General features: G+C 42.0%; 1 pseudogene; it reads left to right on the forward strand.

Moving 5' to 3' along the window:
• Window positions 1-678: 678 nt before the first annotated feature.
• The window catches only part of LOC121820381 (ankyrin repeat domain-containing protein 26-like), a 68475-nt pseudogene continuing 45316 nt past the window's right edge, over window positions 679-23837 (forward strand).

Here is a 23837-nt window from a genome sequence, read left to right on the forward strand (position 1 = left end):
TCTATCGGCCACCTCGCGGGCTGCTGCATTGGCAGAACAGTTGCCTCGGGCCCTGGCATCTTCTCCTTTCTGGTGTCCTGGGACATGTACTATGTATACTGCCTGGGGCAAGTGGACCACTGCCAAGAGTCTGCGTATTTCAGGTAGGTTCTTAATCTCTTTTCCCTCTCCTGTCAAGAACCCCCGTTCTTTATATATAGGGTCATAAATATGCACGGTGCCAAATGCATACCGGCTGTCAGTGTAAATGGTGATCTTTTTTCCTTTTGCCCTCTCTAGTGCTTGTATCACAGCTATCAATTCTGCTTTTTGGGGGGATGTTCCAAGGGGCAAAGCCTCGGTCCAGATGACCCTCCCAGCGTCATCTACTATGGCTGCCCCTGCTTTTCTCTGTCCATCCTTTATATAACTGCTCCCATCTGTGAACCATATCAGCTCACTGTCCTTTAATGGTATGTCCCTGAGGTCTCTTCGTATGATGGTTACCTCAGCCAATACTTCAACACAGTCATGGAGAGGCCCATCCTCCTCCGGGATGGGCAAGAAAGTAGCAGGATTTAGAAAACAGGGTGTCTGAAAGTGTATCCGGGGAGCATCTAACAGCAGGGCTTGGTAATGGGTTAAGTGAGCGTTAGAAATCCACTTACCTGGTGGCTGTTTGAGGATCCCCTCTATGGCATGGGGAGTGTAGACCAAGAGGCGCTGTCCTTAAGTCAACTTGTCAGCGTCATGGACAAGGAGAGCAGTGGCCGCAATGATACGGAGACAGGGCGGCCATCCAGCAGCTACCGGGTCCAGCCATTTAGAGAGGTATGCCACAGGCTGCCTCCAAGGTCCCCATTGCTGTGTCAGGACTCCCTTTCCCACTCCCTGCTTTTCATCCACAAACAGTTGAAATGGCTTAGCCAGATTAGGGAGAGCTAGAGCCAGGGCTTCTAGCAATGCTCACCAAAGTTCCTGAAACGCCCACCTCATTGGCTCAGTCCAAGTCCAGTTCTTATTTTCTCTACTTCCTTCATATAGAGGCCGGGCCTTTTCAGCAAACCCCAGGAGTTTGCTGAAAACCTGCAGTACCCAACAGTCCCTAAGAACTCCCTCACTTGCTGAGGAGTCGTTGGCTCGGGGATCTGTAAAATAGTCTCTTTGATAGCCTGAGTCAACCATCTTTGCCCCTGTTTTATTTTGGACCCCAAATAAACGACTTCCTGTTTAGCAATTTGGGCCTTCTTTACACTCGCCCAGTACCCCAATGTCCCCAAAGTCTGAAGGAGGTTGCCTGTGGCCTCTAGGCATACCTCCTTGGTAGTAGCGGCAGCATGAGGTCATCCACATATTGCAGTAGGACGACGTCGGGGTGGCTAGTCCGGTACTCACAGAGGTCCTCACCTAGAGCCTCATTGAACAACGTTGGCGAGTTTTTTAATCCTTGTGAAAGGCGAGTCCAGGTCAGCTGTCCTACAGTTTGACTGTCTTCATCAGTCCATTAGAATGCGAAGATGTCTTGGCTCTGGGGGGCCAGAGGCAAACTGAAAAAGGCATCTTTTAAGTCCAAGATTGTATACCAGATGTAGTCTGGTGGCAAGCCGCTCAGGAGGGTGTATGGGTTAGGGACAGTGGGATGAATGTCACTCACCCGCTTGTTGACTACACGAAGATCTTGGACGGGTCTAAAGTCCATTCCCCCGGGCTTTTTCACAGGCAGCAGGGGAGTATTCCATGGGAACCGGCACTTTTTAAGAATCCCTACCTTCAGGAGGCACTGTATGTGTGGCGTGATTCCTTGCTGGGCCTCCTGACTCAGGGGGTACTGCTTTACCTTCACAGGGGTAGCATTTGCTTTTAATTCAACAATGATGGGAGGTCTTTGTTTTGCCAGTCCTACTCCTGCCGTCTGAGCCCAGGCCAGAGGGTATTTTTGGATCCATTGTAGCATAGCCAGGTCCACAGCTGCAGGGGGTTTTGGTGAATATAGTCTGTATTCATCTCTCAGTGCCAGGGATAAAACATGAATTGGTTGTCAAAGCCCGTTTGCAACTGATATCCCTCCAGAGTCAAAGTGAATTTGCGCATTGACTTTGTACAATAGGTCTCCTAATAAAGGGGCTGGACATTCCGGGATCACCAGAAATGAGTGGGACACCCGTTGGGCTCCCAAGTCCACTTTTCGTTTAGTAGTCCAGTAATATCTTTTTGTCCCAGTGGCTCCCTGGACCAAGCTAGTCTTCTTGGACATCGGCCCGAATTTTTGATTGAGGACCGAGTATTGGGCTCCTGTATCCACCATGAAGCCAACCAGTTTCCCCTCCACATTAATAGTTACCCAGGACTCGGGGAGGGGTGCCGGGCCTTGACCCCCCAATCACTATCTTCTCCTGCATATAAAATGTGGGTACCCAAGGGAAACTCTTCTTTTCTTACAGTCCTTCTTTTCAGGTTTATCTTGGAGCACTCATTTTTCCAGTGCCCTTGCTCTTTGCAATAGGCGCATTGGTCTCTCTTTAGGGTCGGTCTGGCTGGTTTCTCTCTTCCTTTCGGCTGGGTGTCTTGAGTCTTCCGGGAATCAGGTCCCAGTCTCGTCCCCGCAAAGAAAATTTGAGCCAACTCTTTCTGATTTCTTCAGTTTCCCTTAGCTCTAAATTCCCTTTCCTCCCGTCTAATTCGTTCCTCCCTCTCCTCAGGGGTCTTTCTGTTATCAAACACTTTCTCAGCTGCCCTCACCAGATCCTGTATTGACTGTTCTCCCAGACTCTCTATCCTCTGTAACTTCCTCCTGATATCCAGAGCTGCCTGATTAACAAAGGCTAGCAAGACTGCTGCGCGTGACTCATCAGCCTGAGGGTCCATGGGTGTATACTGCCTGAAAGCCTCCATCTATCTCTCTAAAAAGACTGCTGGGCTCTCATTTGGCTCCTGCCTTATCAAATTTACCTTAGACAAATTCATTGGTTTCCTGGCGGCTACCCAGAGGCCAGCAATCAGAGTCTGGTGGTACACTTGGAGATGCTCCCTACCTTCAGCACGTTCAAAATCCCAGTTCGGTCACATCAAAGGAAACTCCTCCTCGATTAGGTGGGGCTGCGTGGTGGGTCTTCCATCCACCCCTGGAACATGTTTTCGTGCTTCCGATAGAATTCACTACCATTCCTCCATGGTGAAGAGCACCTGCAACAGCTGCTGAAAATCATCCTAAGTAGGATTGTGAATAAACAAGATAGAATCTAAGAGATCAATAAGACCTTGGGGTTTTTCGGAAAAAGAAGGGGTTTGAGTTTTCCAGTTATATAAATCACTTGTAGAAAATGGCCAGTACTGGTATGTTTGCTCCCCACTGGGATTTGTTGGCCCCACCCGGACAGGGAATGCCCGAACGGTGGATGAAGGAGCCTCCCAGCTTCCGTCCTCAGACAAGTCTCCACCCCTTCGAGTCTTTCCAAGAGTTCGTTGGGCTGGCCCCCCTTCCCATGGCGGAGCCGAGGGTTCTGGGTCCCTCCTTTGTTCTACGGACGACACCTGTAGTAACTGCGGGGGCAAGGGTGGCTGCATATATGGGGGAGGTGAGATCTCAGTGTCTAAGTCAATCAGGCTAAGATATAAAGAGGATTGCTGGAGTATCGGCTTCTTCTTCTGACTCTCCTGATCTTCATGGTCAGTCATTATAGACTAAGGGGTGGAAGAGCTTTGACCCATAATGATGGAGCTCACAATGAACACACACACACACACACAAAATGGCGCCAGCACACAAAGAGAGGCAACAGACAGAAGACAAACAAATATCGGCTGAAAACACAGAACTAGGTCTATCCCGGGTTACTGTTGTCTTGCTTCCCAACGTTATCTCACCGAAGGGTGTCCACTGCCCACTAGATTCAGAGTCGGGAGAGATGTTCCTTCCCAATCCCTCACAGAACCAGCTGCCTTCCAGCATGAATGCTGGGCCCGGGTCTTATGCTAGCTGCCAGTTGCCTTCCAGTGCGCTCACTGGGCCTCGGTCTTACACTGGCTAGGATGACTAATTCACCTCTGATTAGGCCTAACAAGAGTCAGCTGCCTTCCAGTGTGTATGCTGGGCCTCGGCCTTATGCTGGACTTAACCAGACTTAACACTGGTGTTCAGATATTTTTCCTCCTAGTAAGGAAACCCCTCCTACCAGGAGAGTGTTATTCTTCCCAGTTAAAGGGATCCCAGTTGAGCCCCCAAATGTTATGCCCAGAGTCCGAGTCCCCAAAACAGAGAATAAGACGTCCACAGCAATGCAAAAGCATGAAGGGGTTTTATTTCTAGCTCGAGCTAGGGCTCCTACCACATCCAACGCAGCAGAGTGGAGCAAGGAGCCCAGAGCCCAGATTTACAGCAGTATTTATAGGTTTTAGTACAGAGAGTTGGCAAGGGCTGATTGGCTGCAGGAGTTTCCTAGTATTTACTAATTGGCTAATCTTTATTGGCTGCAGGGGTTTTCTGGTATTTACTAATTGGCTATTGGCTGCACAGGGATGTCTTTTACGTCCTGATAAACTCAAACCAGGTTATGGGAGTATGCTGATTAGACAAGTCCTGGCATCCACAGGGATGACCTCACTGGGCAATGACTCAGCTTTTCCCATGAGTCCTACCTTAGTCCCTGAAGTCTATCATGGCTTTTGTTAGGTCCCAACAGCATGCTGAGATTCATGGGGTCGCAAAGAGTCAGACATGGCTGAGTGACTGAACTGAACTGAAAAGCAAACTGCTGTTGTCATAAGCCCACATATTTATCACTACCCTCCATGCTTCTGCGTCTCTTGAAATGCTCCTTGCAGATCAACTTGACAAGCCAAAGGCAGTAATACTTTCAAGAACTATCTTTTCCAGGCCGAAGTGGTAAAAAAACACAATTCAGCCTGTTTCTCTCTGACCCCCTCTAGCAGTTTTACACCTGCACATGTACCGAAGAAACATACATTTGGTTGGGAGATTGGGACTGACACATACACACTACACACTGTTGTGTATGAAGGATAACTAATGAGGACCAACTGCATAGCACAGGGAACTCGACATTCTATAACAGCCCATATGGAAAAAAAATGCTTTTAAAAAGAGCTGATATACATATATACACATAACCGATTCACTTTGCTGCACACCTCACACTAACACAATAGTGTAAACAACTGTACAATAAAAATCAAGGTGAGAACAGAAGGAAGAGACACAAACATTTGGCTATAGACTGACATGGAATAATGCAGCAATTTTTAGATGTCACTTCAGAACCCAAAGTGTAGGGTAGAAAAATCAGGATATTGTCATTATCCTCAAATTAAAAACAATTAGGAGCCCGGTGGCGGCGGGACGCACGCACTGGCCAAGCCCACCGCTGGTGCTCACAGCTTTTTCCCGGCGCCACGCCGGCCTCACGCGGAGGGGGCCCAGGTTCGACCGCTAGCTGCCAGCCCTTCAAGCCAGACTGTGACCGCCCGCCCTCGCGGCTCACAAGGCCCCGGAGTGCTGGCGTGGGTTTCCCATTGACAGGGCCCGTTTCCGGCTCACATGCCCCTGCAGTGCCGGCCCGGCTCCCCGCTCACACGCACCCCTGCCCCCGCTCCCCAACGGCCCGGCTCGCCGCCCTCAGCCCAGTGCGCCCAGCCGCGCTCCCCAGTCTCACAACCCCGGACGTCGGCCCGCGCTCCCCGGCCGCACGCCCCTAGCGCAGGCGCCAGCCCGGCTAGCAGCCCACACAACCCCCGCCCCGCAGGCGCCGGCCGGTGCTCGCCGCTCACACGCCCCCTGCGCGCCGCCTTCCCTCGCAGAGGCCCGGCCTAAGCTCGCCGCCCGGCGCTTGTGCCGTGTTCTGCGAGAAGGCCGTGGAGCCGGCCCGGGAGCTGCCCCCCGCGGCCGAGGGAAGGCTGCCTGAGGCGGGGCGCCGGGAGGGCGGAGGCGGGCGGGCGCCTCCCGGGGCCGCTGCTCTGGGGCTGCACAACCGCGAGGGGGATGGCGGGTGTGCCTGTGGTTCCACTCCGTGGCTTGGGCAGGTCGGTTTCGGTGGCTTCCATCGCGCGCGGGGCTCGCCGCCACTTCCTCAGCGACCCCCGCCGCCCCGAGTCCTCGAAGCCGCTGTGCGCGCGGGTTCCCCCGTCGGCGTCTCGCCCTGGTGACGCGCGGAGAGACCGGGAGACGGGCTGCTGGAAGCAACTCAGGTGCTAGTTACACTGGGGAGGTGCCCTGAGGGCTGCGGTGAGTGTAGCCCCACCGGGGAGCCGGCTATGCAAACACCCTCCCCTCCCCGCCGGAGAAGGGTGGGCCCCAAGGGGGCTCAGGGGCGCGAGGCTCGCTCCCTCTTCACTCCCAAGGCATTTCAGAGGAGCTATGGGATTACCCTGTGTTTAGATGGCTGTTACAGCGCTTGTGGCTCATCTGGTAAAGAATCTGCCTGCAATGGGGGAGACCTGGGTTCAATCCCTGGATTGGGAAGATCCCCTGGAGAAGGGAAAGGCTACCCACTCCAGTATTCCTGCATGGACTGTCGTGAAGAGTCAGACTGAGCGACTTTCACTTCACTACTTAGGGGGCTTCCCCACTAATTAAGGGACTTCCCTCATAGCTCAGTCAGTAAAGAATCTGCCTGCAATGCAGGAGACCCGGGTTCAATTCTTGGGTTGGGAAGATCCTCTGGAGAAGGAAATGGCAACCCACTCCAGTATTCCTGTCTGGAGAATCCCATGGACAGAGAAGCCTGGCAGTCTACAGTCCATGGGATTGCAAGAGTCCGACACGATTTAGAGACTAAACCACCACGCGGCACTTTGGGGACTGGATCGGATAGAAAAAAGACTGGTTCTGAGTGGGTTATAATACACAGCAGGAGAGATGGATGTGGTCAATAGCCTGGTCGGGGGTCACTGAACACCATGTCCTGAGACGACAGGACTTGTAGGTACAAGGACAGGGGTTGGAGGTGAGAGGAGTATTGGGCAAGGGGAGGGACCACATCTCTAGAGGCTTCTCTCAGGTAGCAGAGTAAACATCTGGTGGTCAGCAGGAAGAGCCTTTGGGTAAGGTGAGTTTTGTTTTGAACATTCAAGAGAACTTAATCTGACTCTTGGGGCCATTTAACAGATGGGGAAGCTGAGCCACTGGAATTACAGATCAAGTTAAAGGACTTGTCTGAAATTGCAGCTGTTGGAAACGGAGCCTCAACTTGAACAATTGTCTTCAGTTCCCAGTCTGTTATTCTTGCAACTTCAGGCAGTTACCTTATCTAAAAAGTTAGGAGACCACAGTGGGAGGTTCACTGGAGACGTAGAAGTCAGAGGGGTTGTTGTTGTTCAGTCCATAAGTCATGCCCCAGTCTTTATGTCCGCATGTACTGAGGCATGACGCCAGGTCCCTGTCTCCCTGAGTTTGGTCAAATTCATGTCCACTGGGTCAGTGATGTCATCCAACCATCTCACCCTCCGTAGCCCCCTTCTCCTTTGTCATATCTTCAATCTTTCCCAGCATTAGTCTTTTCCAATGAGTCAGGACTTTACATCCAGTGGCCACAGTATTGGAGCTTCAGCATCAGCATCGGTCCTTCCAAGGAATATTCAGGGTTGATTTCCTTTAGGATTGACTGGATTGATTTCCTTGCTGTCCAAGGGACTCTTAAGAGTCTTCTCTAACACTACAGTTCAAAAGCATCAATTCTTAGATGCTCAGCTTTCTTTATGGTCCAACTCTCATATCCGTACATGACTATTGGAAAAACCATAGCTTTGCCTATAGAGACTTTTATCTGCAAAGTGGTATCTCTGCTTTTTAAAATGCTCTCTAGGCTTATCATAGCTTTTCTTCCAAGGAGCCAGGGTCTTTAAATTTCATGGCTACAGCCACCATCCTCAATGATTTAGGAGCCCAAGAAAATAAATTCTGCCACTGTTTTCATTTTTTCCCCATCTATTTGCCATGAAGGGATGGGACTGGATACCATGATCTTAGTTTTTGAATGCTGAGTTTTAAGCCAGATGTTTGAGAGGGGTGGAGGCTTTCCAGTAAGTCCCCACTAGGGTGGAAAGACTAGGCCACATGGGAAGAAAGGAGCCCAAAGGCATAGACAGTGCCCACAGGTGCTGGCTTTTCACACTGTGAGTCCAGCTGTCTGTGTCGCTCAGACTTGAAGTGTTGGTTTCCCACTTTGGGAAGCGGCAGGGTGGAGGGGGGGAATCAGGGGTGAACTTAGAAGTGTAAAATCACTGGCTTTTCTGGGTCTTACAGGGCATCAGTGCACCTTTTCTTGCAGTCCTGGCTGCCTTTGGGGGCTGGCCACTGGGACAGCTGAGCTGGGTTAGACTAAGAATTGGTCTTGATCTGATTGACCCCTCACACCCTGGACGCACACATTCTTTTGAGAATCATTCCTTGCTAGCAGATGGTAGCTGGTTTAGAGCAGGGACTCTGCGTTTTTCATTCCAGAATCCCTCATGGTTAGGTGCTGTGTTTGGAAAATTGGAATGATGTACTTTGTATCTGCAGAACTGATAATAGTTTGAGTCCTTAGGAAAATTATCTTGAGTTCCCAGGGGCTTACAGCTGGAGGTGGGAGCACAAAATGATGCAATTCCCAGTGTAAATTTTAAAAATTTAAGTCTTAAAAAAATAAATAAAAATTTAAATCTGAAAACTCATTTGAATCTTTACAAGTTTATTTCATACTTGTCTTTTGTATACCTGCTGATCTCCTAATGATGCAAATTTCAGCTGTCCCTTAATATTTGGAATAAAAAGAATATTTAAGTGAGTGCTAGTAAATCAGACTTTTCCATGATATCTTTTTAACCAGTTGATGAAAGAGTAGGTAGAAGTCATGCTTTTTTCATTAGAAATCATTTCTTACATCCAAGCAGCATTAAATAGTGTAATTTTGTAGTTATAACTGAAGTGCTAATGCATTTATTTTGGATCTAACAGTAGACGGTTGCTTATCATTGTTTTGAGGTTTTTGGTTTTTTAGTTTTTTGTGTTTTTTTTTTGGTTGTTGTTGTCATTGTTATAGCATCATTGTGGGGTTTTTTTGGTAAAAATTTTAGTTGAAATATAGTTTGTTTACAGTGTTTCAGGTGTAGGGGTTGCTTGTTGACAGACATTGTGTAGCATTTATGGATTTTTATAATTCTAATATTTTTATCCTTCCAAGGAAAATTTTTTTAGAAATTTGCCAAACTAGGTAAGCAGAAAAACTCCTTTGGCCTTTCTGTTTTCTATCCTAGCAGTGTGTAGCGTTGTTGTTGGTTTTTGTTTTGGTTTTTCTTTTTTTTTTTTTTTGGTAGTAACCCTTTAAGATCCATTTCCAATAAATAATAAGGTATTTACATGCTTTTGTCATATGTTATTACTTCTGTAGACTATTGGTATTTTGTCATTCATTTTAGTGAGGTATAATTTATGTACAACACAATACACATTTTAATAGAGTTTTGACAAATGTATACAATCCTTGTAACCAGCAACCCAACCAAGATTTCTGCCATCCCAAGGATTCCCTTTTCTCTTCTGTGGACTGGCTACCTCCCATCTGCAGCCTTAGGCAGCCAAGGATTTTCTTTCCCCTTCAGATTGTATTTGTCTTTTTTATTGTATTTCTGGAGAAGGAAATGACTACCCACTCCAGTATTCTTGCCTGGAGAATTCCATGGGCAGAGGAGTCTGATGGGCTACAATCCATGGGGGTTAAAAAAAAGTCAGACATGACTGAGTGACTAACACATGCACACTAACACACACACACATATTCCTTTTCAGATTTTTCTTGTAGAATATTAAGTGTAGTTTCTTATGTTGATCCTTGTTGGTTATTTTATATATCAGTTCAGTTTCAATTCAGTCATGTCTGACTCTTTGCCACCCCATGGGCTGCAGCATGCCAGGCCTCCCTGTCCATCACCAACTCCCGGAGTTGACTCAAACTCATGTCCATTGAGTCTATGATGCCATCCAACCACCTTATCCTGTGTCGTCCCCTTCTCCTCCTGCCTTCAGTCTTTCCTAGCATCAGGGTCTTTTCAAATGAGTGAGTTCTTCTTATGAGGTGGCCTAAGTATTGGAGTTTCAGTTTTACCATCAGTCCTTCCAATGAACATTCAGGACTGATTTCCTTTAAGATGGACTTGTTGGATCTCCTTGCAGTCCAAGGGACTCTCAAGAGTCTTCTCCAGCACTACAGTTCAAAAGTATCAATTCATATATTTCATATATACTAGTGTGTATATGTTAATCCCAACATCCTAATTTCTCCCTTCCCATACCTCCCTTGCACCTATGGTGACCCTAAGTTTGTTTTCTATGTCTGTGAAGCTCTTTCTGTTTTGTAAATAAGTTCATTTTTAGATTCCATATGTAAGCAGTATGATATAATACTTGTCCTTGTCTGACTTACTTCACTTAGTGTGATAATGTCTAAGTCCAACATTCCTGTTGCTACAAACAGCATTTCATTCTTTTTTATGGTGTAGTAGTATCCCATTGCACAAATATACCACATCAGATGCAATTTTTAAGTGTAGTCAGATCTATACATCTTTTGTTTAAGCCTTCCCAAGTTCGTTGTAATTCAAAGAAAAGCCTTCCCAATTTCGTTGTAATTCAAAGAAAAGCCTTTCAAGTTCTGAGCTTCTTGAAAAGTTTCTTGGGGTTTCTTTTTTACTTTCACGGATTCATTGTCTTCAATTAAATGTTTGAGCTTTTGGGTATTTCTGCTTGTATAAAGTCTGAGATTTGTATCAGACCTTATTTTTTCCATTTGGAAACACACTTGGTGCAGTCTTTTCATTGTATAAACATAGAGGTTAGTCTTTCATTTCAGAGGAAATCATGGAATGTCACTTTATTGAGTACTAGCTAAACGTCTCCTTTGTTTCACTCAGGTTTCTGATAGTCGTGAAGAAGCAAAAGACCTGTTGCGCAAGAACCACATGCTGCAGGATGAAATTGCCACGCTGAGACTGGAGATAGATGCAGTGAAGGATCAGCACCAGGAAAAGGAAAAGAAATATTTTGAGGACATTGAAATTGTAAAAGGAAAGAATGATGATCTTCAAAAGGCAATAAAACTGAATGAGGAAACGTTAACAAAGACTATATCCCGGTATATTAAGTATATTAAGCCAGCTTACTGCTCTGACAGCTGAGAATGCAATGCTAAACTCAAAGCTGGAGAACGGAAAAGAAAGCAAACAAAGACTGGAAACAGAAGTGGAATCCTACCGTTCTAGACTGGCTGCTGCCTCACACGATCATGATCAAGGTCAGACATCAAAAAGAACCTGGAACTTGCCTTCCAGAGAGCAAGAGACGAGTGGTTACACTTGCAGGACAAAATGAAGACCGATGTGGCTAACCTGAAAGATAACAACGAGATGCTTTCCCAGCAACTTTCTAGAGTGGAAAGTAAGTTCAATAACCTAGAAATTAAGCTGCATCACACGAGAGATTCTCTCAGAGAAAAGATTTTGATGTTAGAATGTGTCCAGAGAGACCTAAGCCAAACAGAGTGTCAAAAGCAGGAAATTGAACACATGTATCAGAACGAACAAGGCAAAGTGAATAAATATATTGAAAAGCAGGAATCCTTAGAGGAGAGATTATCTCGACTCCAGAGTGAAAACATGTTGCTCCAACAACAACTGGACGATGCACAAAGCAGAGCCGACAGTAAAGAGAAAGAGGGTCGTTAGCATCTAAGACCAGTTTCAGCAGATCGTGAGAAAATTTCAGGCCGAACGTGAGAAACAAGGTCTGATGCTGGAGGAAAGAAACAAGGAGTTAATCAAGGAGTGTAATCATTTAAAATAGAGAATATGTCAGTACGAAAAAGAGAAAGCAGAAAGAGAAGTGAGTATCCAGAAGGAGAAATTCTCAGACTTCCTGAAAGAAAGTTCACAGTGATTCTTCATTTTGGCTAAATGTTGAATCTAGTTGAACATTAAAAATACACAGGCTGTGAATCTATGGTCTCTAAACCAGCCTAAAAGCACACCTTGTATCCAGCAATTAAAAATTAAACCCAAGAGATGCTTTACTTTGAGTAGAGGCATCATATTGCTTACGAAATGTTAAGAGGTTCAGTTCTAAATTATTAATATAGATAGTGTTAGTAATTTACTCTTTTACTATTAGGATAAGAATTTTAATCTTTATGTTTCCACATTTCAGTATCATGATGAAGCAGATAAATGAAATGCTCAAACCTAAAATGAATATTTCAAAATTAAGTTTCAGTTACATGGATTACTGAAACTATTCCAGGTTTCCCAAGCTTCAGTAGCTTGTCATACCTTTGTGTCATATTTGTTGGTATAATTTTAATTTTATTTATATCAATTTGAATTAATTTGGGAAAATTTCAGCCTTGAATCATTTTTTCTTATGGCCTCTCAACTCTTTAAAGGCATCTATTTGTCATTAAATCATAATTTGGGACTTGAGTGGTGAGCTTTAGCCAAACTATTCCTGATTTAATCTTCCCACTGCTATTTATGTTATTTACTTAGAGCATTTTTACAAACAATTTGCTCATAATTCTCATTTTAAGGATCAATTAGTATCATTTGAATACAAGTTTGTCCACTAAAAATGAAGGATGACAGGATTCGTGAGCAGCAGGAAGAGTGAGTCAGGGAGAGGGTCGTAGGGGCTTGCAGTCTGGAGGCAGGTGGAGGTTAGGATATCGAGGCTCCTTGAAGGCTATGGGAGCAACCTCATTTTTTTCACTTCATTTTTCTTTTATATTGGAATATGGTTGATTTACAATTTTGTATTAGTTTCAGATGTATAGGAAATTGATTCAGTTATTCCTACACATATATCCATTCTTTTTCAGTTCCTTTTCCCAGGTAGGTGACTACAGAGTATTGAGTAGAGTTCCCTCTGCTCTCCAGTATGTCCTTACAGTTAGCCAAGGGCAAAGGTGGGGAGGAGGGATAAATTAGGAGTTTGGGATTAATATAGACTCACCACTAGATATAAAATAGATAAGCCACAAGGGAATGGCCTCGTTTTTCTGCTGAGGTAGGAATCTATTGGAAAGATCTGAGCCCTGGTTGGAATATATGAAGATCTCTGAGTTAATCAAAGCTTCTAATAAAAAAGGAAAGGAAAATGTTTCCATGGTGTGGAATTTTCAATTACTTTTCCCACCTACACCCTCATTTCTTTCTGGACGTGAGGTGGTGAAGCTCTGCAGATTTGTTGGGAGGGGCAGGGCATGGACAGTGGGGCCGCATCCTTTGTCTGAGTAACTTAATATCAGGAAGGCTGGAGGGTGGCCCCTTCCGTGTCTGTAACCAGATTCAGTGAGGAGGAAAGAGAAGGTGAGTTGCTGTCTATGGTGATAATTTTCAAAGTACATATGTTGGAGTTATCTATTATTAACATAATGTAATAGTAAAGTGATTTAATAAACTCAATGACAGAGCATCTTATTAGGCAGTTGTGAGACAACTTCGACAAGAACTGGATGATGCTGTAAAAAAGCAGTCTATGTCAGAAGCCTCACTGGAGGTCTTGTCACTTTATTGTGCTAAGTTAGAAGCTGAGGCACAGGATCTGAAGAACAACTGTAAACTGCTACAGCTACGTCAACTCACAAGTCAGGTATGTATGAAATTTAACGTGTTAACAGTTAATATGTAGGATAAACGGTTTTAGGACACTCTTTTCCATGGTCAGCTTTCTTCTGTATTTTTGTTACAAGTAACTTACTGCAATTTTCTTATCTTTATAATGCACTCGTTTCTTAAACTCTGACTTTCATCCCGCCATTTGCATTATATTATTTTTTTCTTATATTATTTACCCTTAGGAAAGTTGAGAATTGTGTCTCATTATTCACGCAAGTTGAGAGCCTTTTTCTTTTTCTTTGAAACAATGCTTTTTAAAGTGATAGCTGTATTACCATGATGAGGCAAGCCAGGTTAAAATCGGAGGATAATATTAGTTTAATGGAACGTTCAGAAAATTAACATTTCTCATCTTGCCTTTTGTGAAGGGCTGTAGAGTTCTGTATATATTTATTTCATGGATTTCAGAATAACTTGTGCAGAAAGGATATTATACAAACCAGTTGAAGTTTACGAATTACCTTCTTTCCTTTTCATTTTAAGGATATTGTAAAATCGTGGAGGTACTCAGATGGTGTAAATACGTACATCCAAACTAGAGCATTAAGAAGATTATCTGGATCCTGCCACTGGATTTTTTTTAAAGCTATTGAGATATAATTGACATATCATAGAATTGAGCCACTCAACATGTGTAGTTCAGTATCTCTTAGTCTAGAGAGGTGTAACCGGTGACTACAGTCAATTTTAGAGCATTTCCATCATCCCCTAAAAGAAACCCTGCATCCCTTAGCCACCACCCGTGGCCTCCCATCTCCCTCAGCCCCAGGAAACCCCCAGTCTAATATCTGTCTCTCTAGACAGGCCTGTCCTCGGTATTTTATATAAATGGAATCATGCAGTATGCTCCTTTGGGATTAGCTCTGCTCATTTGACCTCGTGTTTTCACAGTTCATCCATGTGATAACAAGTATCAGTTCTTCCATTTCTGTTGGTTGTCAACAGTAAGCTAAGCCATGTATCCATCATCACTTGATGGACCTCTGGGTTGTTTCCGCTTTTGGACTATTAATAATGCTGTTGTGAATATTGATTTCCATGATTCTGTGTGCACATGTTTTTATTTCCCTGTGGTTGGATCTTATCCTCAAAGTTAGCTGGCTGATTTCACCTTTTCTTGGCCCTTGCTCAAACTGTCCTTTCTGTCTTTACAGTTTCTTTTCCTCTTGGGTGGTCCTTCATTATTTCAGACCTAGCACCTAGTCTCTCCTCCTTCATGGGCCTTTCAGGACTGTCTAGCTCTTTGGGCCTTTTCACATCAGTGCTTGTTACCTAGCCTCTGAGGAACAGTTTAACCCCTAATTTTACACTATTGACATTTCTTCCATGAGGGGGAATCTTGGCTAAGTATACGTTGGTGTAACAGGGAATACTTATTGATATGCACAGCACTTGTCTTGCGTAAATGGACAGAAACAAAGGATTACAAGAATGAGGCATTTTTTGTTGTTGCTGTTCAGAAAAATGTGTGGATCATCTCTGTAAACTACTAGGAAATGGGATTTCTTTAACTTTTCAAATAATTTCCTTTGGAATGCAATTCAAATTGGCAAAAACTCTTTGTACATCAGAAAAAGGCTTATGGGATTAGAATCCATATTTACAAGATGTATTAATTAGAGTCTTATTCTCACAGTCTTCTTTTTGGAGGGACTTATTAACTTAGCCCTAGATAACTCAATACAATATCCCTCAAACTTCTTTAAAATCCTGGGACATTAAGATGGGGGGAGAAGTAAGAGACATTCTACTAAGAGGTGACTTGTAGTCATTTGATGAGGAAAAATAGAAAAATATTATTGTAGAACAATAAAAGAGTGTAAAATCAAGTGCAATTGTTGTGTGACAAAGATGACAGTGAAGAATATATTTTGTAGCTCTTAGTGGTTTGAACTTCTTTCTTGATTCTCTGAGTAATCCCCGGTCCTACAGTCTACAATACAGATACCATCATATTTATTTGATCCTGGGTTTGAGTTAGGCTGTGCTCAGTCCACTTTCTTCATTAGCAAACAGTACCATTTTATTCTTGAAGACTGATGATTTTCCAGCAGAGCTGGAAACTGCATCTTCAAAATGTCTGCACCTGGATGCAAAAAAAAATCAAGTTCTTCAACAGGAGTTATTATCTATGAAACTAATGCAAAAGAAATGTAAAAAACTAGAGAGAAGAAAAAGAAGGTGGAGCAAGAAGCAGTGACCCTCAGAAGTCATATAGAAATGAATATGGCAGAACACAGTCAAGTAGAGCAGTATCAACATGAGAATGAAGAAAGAGCGAGACAGGATCTCGTAGAGGAATGAAAAGAAGGCAACCTATTTTTGCAGGTTAATTTGTTGATCTGTCATCTGCTTGAATTCACTTTCACTGTACATTACATTTTGGATCTATACAGCTGTGTGTTTCCTCCACCTCCCTTAGAGCAGGTAGTTTTGTAGATTTCTGGAAGGAAGGGGGCACTTGTTTTCCCTTTAAATATTTCAGTTTCCATCACAGTTATCACTAAATTGACCTTTCAGAATGATTCTTACTAAAGAATTCTTTTACTTATATGACCAATTGGTAAAAAAACAAGACCATTAGGAAGAAAAGAAAACACTGTGGTTTAAAACTGGTACCATCCTCTTGAATTATTCTTAAGTCATCTTGTTCAATTTTTAAAATTTTAAGTTGATCCTTTTATTATTTGAATTATCAGATTATATAAGTATTACTATAACAGTGATTCCAGTTAAATTTTATAATTCAGATTTAATTCACTTCACATTAATGATAATTGTTTTAAACTTCTGCTCCTTTTTTTGTTCTTTTTTCACCTTTGAAACAACTTGCTGAATCACTGACTCAAATTTTCCAGGTTAATGATTATTTAAAAAATGTTATCTTTTTCAATTTGCCTTAGACACAAGCTGAATTTCAACAGATGGAATTCATAATTAAAGACTTGGAATCTGAACTCTCCAAAATGTATAGTTTGCAGGAAGATTCTAATAAAGCAGAGTTGCAACTCTACCTAGTATGTGAAGTTATAAAGTCATTGGAAGATAAAGTAGACAAGTAAGTCAAAACACAATATCACAGAAACTAAATTTAGTTCATTAATTTGTCTCTAAAGCCTAATTTTTATAGAGAGGGGTACATGAGATTAGTAGGAAGTGAAAGCTAACTAAATGGTCACTGCTAAGGGGTCACCTTAAGACAAACTATTAGTACCATATCAAGTTGTTCCACACTATGTAAAGGCATACTTATGAAATAGGGGGAAATTAACACATGGGTTAAAGGCAGGATAAATCACAAAGTGGCTAAAAGTAATATAGTGACCTGACTTAGGGGTCTGGAGAATGGAAAGGGCAGATCCCACCTGCAGTGCCTAGTCCAGGTTTCCCCACTCTCTGAAAGCAGAGCACTCCTAGGAAGCCTTTCATAAGCCAAAGCATCATAAAGCCAAGAAGCAGGTACCCGAGGACACATTCTGCTGGTCGATACATAAAATAAATGTGTACAAGTGAAGTACAGGTGCTCCCAGACAGGGTTCAGGGCTGTGGCGACTTGATGCTGAGATGTGGGGTGTGGCTTCCAGGGAAGGAGCTCAGTGGGGCCAGTCTCCCTGCTTGGGGAGCGCGATGCCTCTCACTGAAAAACGTACACTGAACACTGTTTAGAGTTTTGGCTTTATAAATGAGACCAGAAATTGTCCTCAGATATTTTTCCCCCCTCAATCATCAAAAACAGATACTGACACAGGCCCTTCATAGAAGTGAAGTAACATAAAGTGAACTTTAGAAAAGCAGTGGACACTTCTAATTGATCGTGGGGCTGTTTTAGCTCTTTTCAGCCTCATCCTTTGACTTTCTCGTCCTCTCTTGAGATTATGGCTCTAGGTGATGCCTCAGAACCAAAAGCTTTTATTTCTCTGAGGTCATGAGTGAAACATTTAGCAAATGCTTCAAAGTGGCTTTGTGGGATGGGGTTTCTTCTTCCCTGAACTGTTTCCTGGAGGCAGGTGTGTCCCAGAGGGCAGCAGGTTGTCACTGTGAGGCCACATCCCTTTCTCTCTGATGCCCTTTCTCTCCTCTCCCAACTGTGACTTGTTACTTGAGGAGCCCTAGACGCGTGTGTACTTCTTTAGAGCAAGGTTACAACTATCATTGTTAACAGGAGGTCTGCTCTGTGTTTTCAGTGTTCAAACAGTATATTGGGAATTCCATTTACTATATGGCGACTTTTAAAATGCAGATAATTTAGGGAAACATGAGTAAAGTTGGTGTTTTCCATCTTCCCCAGGACTCATGAGAGGCTGGCAGTGATCAGCACCAAACTTGAGGTGAAGAAAGAGCAGAACAGATCTTTACTCAGCCCTCTTCGCAGGAGGCCAGTCCTGGGGCCCACTTGTGTTGGAAATTTCAATACTCCTTTAGTGCCCAACGGAAATCTTACTCCAAGAACAAACGTAGGGTTTTCTACCTCAATTTCACGCCCTTTGAATAACAGCATGGAGACTTACTTGACCGAGGTTAGTTCTATTATCTTTTGTTCATTGGGTTTCAGATTTCTGATATGAATGATCCTTGTTTTTAATTTGGTGAACTTCTGAGGTGTTTATTTGACTTATGCACACTAAGTAAAAGCTGTCATTAGCCGTGCTAATCAAGCAGACATTTAATGATTTTTTTGTCCTAGATCTCTTGTTTTTAAGAGATACTTTTTTTAATTGAGAAATTATTTTTATTAAAATTTTTATTCTGAAATGAAACATGCTCAGTGTAATGAAAATTTAAACAGTAATGAAACATAGCAAATGAAAGTCTACTCGACCAAGTATTCTTTAGGGAAAACTAGTGTTTTCAGGTAGGTTCTTATCTTTGCAATCTTTATATATATTATATAGGCAAAAAATTTACAATTCTGCAACTGATTTTCAACATTCAGAATGGAAGGCAGGGCTTTCAGTACCTGTTCATATGAACTTACTTCACTTTTTCTTTTTTTTTTAATTTTTATTTTTACTTTATTTTACTTTACAATACTGTATTGGTTTTGCCATACATTGACATGAATCCACCACGGGTGTACATGCGTTCCCAAACATGAACCCCCTCCCACCTCCCTCCCCATAACATCCCTCTGGGTCATCCCCGTGCACCAGCCCCAAGCATCCTGTATCCTGCATCGGACATAGACTGGCGATTCATTTCTTAAATGATAGTATACATGTTTCAATGCCATTCTCCCAAATCATCCCACCCTCTCCCTCTCCCTTTGAGTCCAAAAGTCTGCTATACACATCGGTGTCTCTTTTGCTGTCTTGCATACAGGGTCATCATTGCCATCTTTCTAAATTCCATATATATATATATATATATATATATATATATATATATATGTATTAGTATCCTGTATTGGTGTTTTTCTTTCTGGCTTACTTCACTCTGTATAATCGGCTCCAGTTTCATCCATCTCATCAGAACGGATTCAAATGAATTCTTTTTAATGGCTGAGTAATACTCCATTGTGTATATGTACCACAGCTTTCTTATCCATTCATCTGCTGATGGACATCTAGGTTGTTTCCATGTCCTGGCTATTATAAACAGTGCTGCAATGAACATTGGGGTACATGTGTCTCTTTCTATTCTAGTTTCCTCGGTGTGTATGCCCAGCATTTGGGATTGCTGGGTCATAAGGCAGTTCTATTTGCAATTTTTTAAGGAATCTCCACACTGTTCTCCAAAATGGCTGTACTAGTTTGCATTCCCACCAACAGTGTAGGAGGGTTCCCTTTTCTCCACACCCTCTCCAGCATTTATTGCTTGCAGATTTTTGGATCACAGACATTCTGACTGGTATGAAGTGGTACCTCATTGTGGTTTTGATTTGCATTTCTCTAATAATGACTGATGTTGAGCATCTTTTCATGTGTTTGTTAGACATCCGTATGTCTTCTTTGCAGAAATGTCTATTTAGTTCTTTGGCCCATTTTTTGATTGGGTCTTTTATTTTTCTGGAATTGAGCTGCATAAGTTGCTTGTATATTTTTGAGATTAGTTGTTTGTCAGTTGCTTCATTTGCTATTATTTTCTCCCATTCAGAAGGCTGTCTTTTCACCTTGCTTATATTTTCCTTTGTTGTGCAGAAGCTTTTAATTTTAATTAGATCCCATTTGTTTATTTTTGCTTTTATTTCCAGAATTCTGGGGGGTGGATCATAGAGAATCCTGCTGTGATTTATGTCGGAGAGTGTTTTGCCTATGTTCTCCTCTAGGAGTTTTATAGTTTCGGGTCTTACATTTAGATCTTTAATCCATTTTGAGTTTATTTTTGTGTGTGGTGTTAAAAAGTGATATAGTTTCTTTCTTTTACAAGTGGTTGACCAGTTTTCCCAGCACCACTTGTTAAAGAGATTTTCTTTACTCCGTTGTATATTCTTGCCTCCTTTGTCAAAGATAAGGTGTCCATAGGTGCATGGATTTATCTCTAGGCTTTCTATTTTGTTCCATTGATCTGTATGTCTGTCTTTGTGCAGGTACCATACTGTCTTGATGACTGTGGCTTTGTAGTAGAGCCTGAAATCAGGCAAGTTGATTCTTCCAGTTCCATTCTTCTTTGTCAAAATTGCTTTGGCTATTCGAGGTTTTTTTGTATTTCCATACAAATCTTGAAATTATTTATTCTAGTTCTGTGAAAAATATCGCTGGTAGCCTGATAGGGATTGCATTGAATTTGTAGATTGCTTTGGGTAGTATACTCATTTGCACTATATTGATTCCTCCGATCCATGAACATGGTATATTTCTCCATCTATTAGTGTCCTCTTTGATTTCTTTCATCAGTGTTTTATAGTTTTCTATATATAGGTCTTTAGTTTCTTCAGGTAGATATAATCCTAAGTATTTTATTCTTTTCGTTGCAATGGTGAATGGAATTGTTTCCTTAATTTCTTTTTCTACTTTCTCATTATTCGTGTATAGGAATGCAAGGGATTTCTGTGTGTTGATTTTATATCCTGCAACATTACTATATTCATTGATTAGCTCTAGTAACTTTCTGGTGGAGTCTTTAGGGTTTTCTATGTAGAGGATCATGTCATCTGCAAATGGTGAAAGTTTTACTTCTTCTTTTCCAATTTGGATTCCTTTTATTTCTTTTTCTGCTCTGATTGCTGTGGCCAAAACTTCCAGAACTATGTTAAATAGTACTGGTGAAAGTGGGCACCCTTGTCTTGTTCCTGACTTCAGGGGAAATGCTTTCAATTTTTCACCATTGAGGATAATGTTTGCTGTGGGTTTGTCATATATAGCTTTTATTATGTTGAGGTATGTTCCTTCTATTCCTGCTTTCTGGAGAGTTTTTATCATAAATGGATGTTGAATTTTGTCAAAGGCCTTCTCTGCATCTATTGAGACAATCATATGGCTTTTATTTTTCAATTTGTTAATGTGGTGAATTACATTGATTGATTTGCGGATATTGGAGAATCCTTGCATCCCTGGGATAAAGCCCACTTTGTCATGGTGTATGATCTTTTAAATGTGATGTTGGATTCTGATTGCTAGAATTTTATTGAGGATTTTTGCATCCATGTCCATCAGTGATATTGGCCTGTAGTTTTCTCTTTTTTGTAGCATCTTTGTCAGGTTTTGGTATTAGGGTGATGGTGGCCTCATAGAATGAGTTTGAAAGTTTATCTTCCTCTGTAATTTTCTGGAAGAGTTTGAGTAGGATAGGTATTAGTTATTCTCGAAATTTTTGGTAGAATTCAGCTGTGAAGCCACCTGGACCTGGGCTTTTGTTTGCTGGAAGATTTCTGATTACAGTTTTAATTTCTGTGCTTGTGATGCGTCTGTTAAGACTTTCTATTTCTTCCTGGTTCAGTTTTGGAAAGTTGTACTTTTCTAAGAATTTGTCCATTTCTTCTACGTTGTCCATTTTATTGGCATATAATTGCTGATAGTAGTCTCTTATGATCCTTTGTATTTCTGTGTGGTCTGTTGTGATCTCTCCATGTTCATTTCTAATTTTATTGATTTGATTTTTCTCTCTTTGTTTCTTGATGATCTGGCTAATGGTTTGTCAATTTTATTTATCCTTTCAAAGAACCAGCTTTTGGCTTTGTTGATTTTTGCTATGGTCTCTTTTGTTTCTTTTGCATTTCTTTTTGCCCTAATTTTAAAGATTTCTTTCCTTCTGCTAACTCTGGGGTTCTCCATTTCTTCCTTTTCTAGTTTCTTTAGGTGTAGAGTTAGGTTATTTATTTGACTTTTTTCTTGTTTCTTGAGGTATGCCTATATTGCTATGAACTTTGCTCTTAGCACTGCTTTTATAGTGTCCCACAGGTTTTGGATTGTTGTGTTTTCATTTTCATTAGTTTCTATGCATATTTTGATTTCTTTTTTGATTTCTTCTGTGATTTGTTGGTTATTCAGAAGCGTGTTGTTCAGCCTCCATATGTTGGAATTTTTAGTAGTTTTTCTCCTGTAATTGACATCTAATCTTAATGCATTATGGTCAGAAAAGATGCTTGGAATGGTTTTGATTTTTTTGAATTTATCAAGGTTAGATTTATGGCCCAGGATGTGATCTATTCTGGAGAAGGTTCTGTGAGCGCTTGAGAAAAAGGTGAAATTCATTGTTTTGGGGTGAAATGTCCTATAGATATCAATTAGGTCTAACTGGTCTATTGTATCATTTAAAGTTTGCATTTCTTTGTTAATTTTCTGTTTAGTTGATCTGTCCATAGGTGAGAGTGGGGTATTAAAGTCTCCCACTATTATTGTGTTACTGTTAATTTCCCCTTTCATACTTGTTAGCATTTCTCTTACATATTGTGGTGCTCCTATATTGGGTGCATATATATTTATAATTGTTATATCTTCTTCTTGGATTGATCCTTTGATCATTATGTAGTGGCCTTCTTTGTCTCTTTTCACAGCCTTTGTTTTAAAGTCTATTTTACCAGATATGAGTATTGGTACTCCTGCTTTCTTTTGGTCTCTATTTGCGTGAAATAACTTTTTCCAGCCCTTCACTTTCAGTCTGTATGTGTCCCTTGTTTTGAGGTGGGTCTCTTGTAGGCAGCATATAGAGGGGTCTTGTTTTCGTATCCATTCAGCCAGTCTTTGCCTTTTGGTTGGGGCATTCAACCCATTTATGTTTAAGGTAATTATTGATAAGTATGATCCCATTACCATTTACTTTGTTGTTTGGGGTTCGGGTTTATACACCCTTTTTGTGTTTCCTGTCTAGAGAATATCCTTTAGCATTTGTTGGAGAGCTGGTTTGGCGGTGCTGAATTCTCTCAGCTTTTGCTTGTCTGTAAAGCTTTTGATTTCTCCTTCATATTTGAATGAGATCCTTGCTGGGTACAGTAATCTGGGCTGTAGGTTATTTTCTTTCAGCACTTTAAGTATGCTTTGCCATTCCCTCCTGGCCTGAAGAGTTTCTATTGAAAGATCAGCTGTTATCCTTATGGGATTCCCCTTGTGTGTTGTCGTTTTTCCCTTGCTGCTTTTAATATTTGTTCTTTGTGTTTGATCTTTGTTCATTTGATTAATATGTTTCTTGGGGTGTTTCGCCTTGGGTTTATCCTGTTGGGAACTCTCTGGGTTTCTTGGACTTGGGTGATTACTTCCTTCCCCATTTTAGGGAAGTTTTCAACTATTATCTCCTCAAGGATTTTCTCATGGTCTTTCTTTTTGTCTTCTTCTTCTGGGACTCCTATAATTCGAATGTTGGAGCGTTTCATGTTGTCCTGGAGGTCTCTGAGATTGTCCTCATTTCTTTGAATTCATTTTTCTTTTTTCCTCTCTTCATTTATTTCTACCATTCTATCTTCTATTTCACTAATCCTATCTTCTGCCTCCATTTTTCTACTATTTGTTGCCTCCAGAGTGTTTCTGATCTCGTTTATTGCATTATTCATTATATATTGACTTTTTTATTTCTTCTAGGTCCTTGTTAAACCTTTCTTGCATCTTCTCAATCCTTGTCTCTAGGCTATTTATCTGTGATTCCATTTTTATTTCAAGATTTTGGATCATTTTCACTATCAATATTCGGAATTCTTTCTCAGGTAGATTCCCTATCTCTTCCTCTTTTGTTTGGTTTGGTGGGCATTTCTCCTGTTCCCTTAACCTTCTGAGTGTTCCTCTGTCTCTTCATCTTGGTTATATTGCTGCATTTGGGGTGGCCTTTCTATATTC

Source organism: Ovis aries, chromosome 9 (genome assembly GCF_016772045.2).
Source record: "Ovis aries strain OAR_USU_Benz2616 breed Rambouillet chromosome 9, ARS-UI_Ramb_v3.0, whole genome shotgun sequence".
Lineage (NCBI taxonomy): Eukaryota > Metazoa > Chordata > Mammalia > Artiodactyla > Bovidae > Ovis > Ovis aries.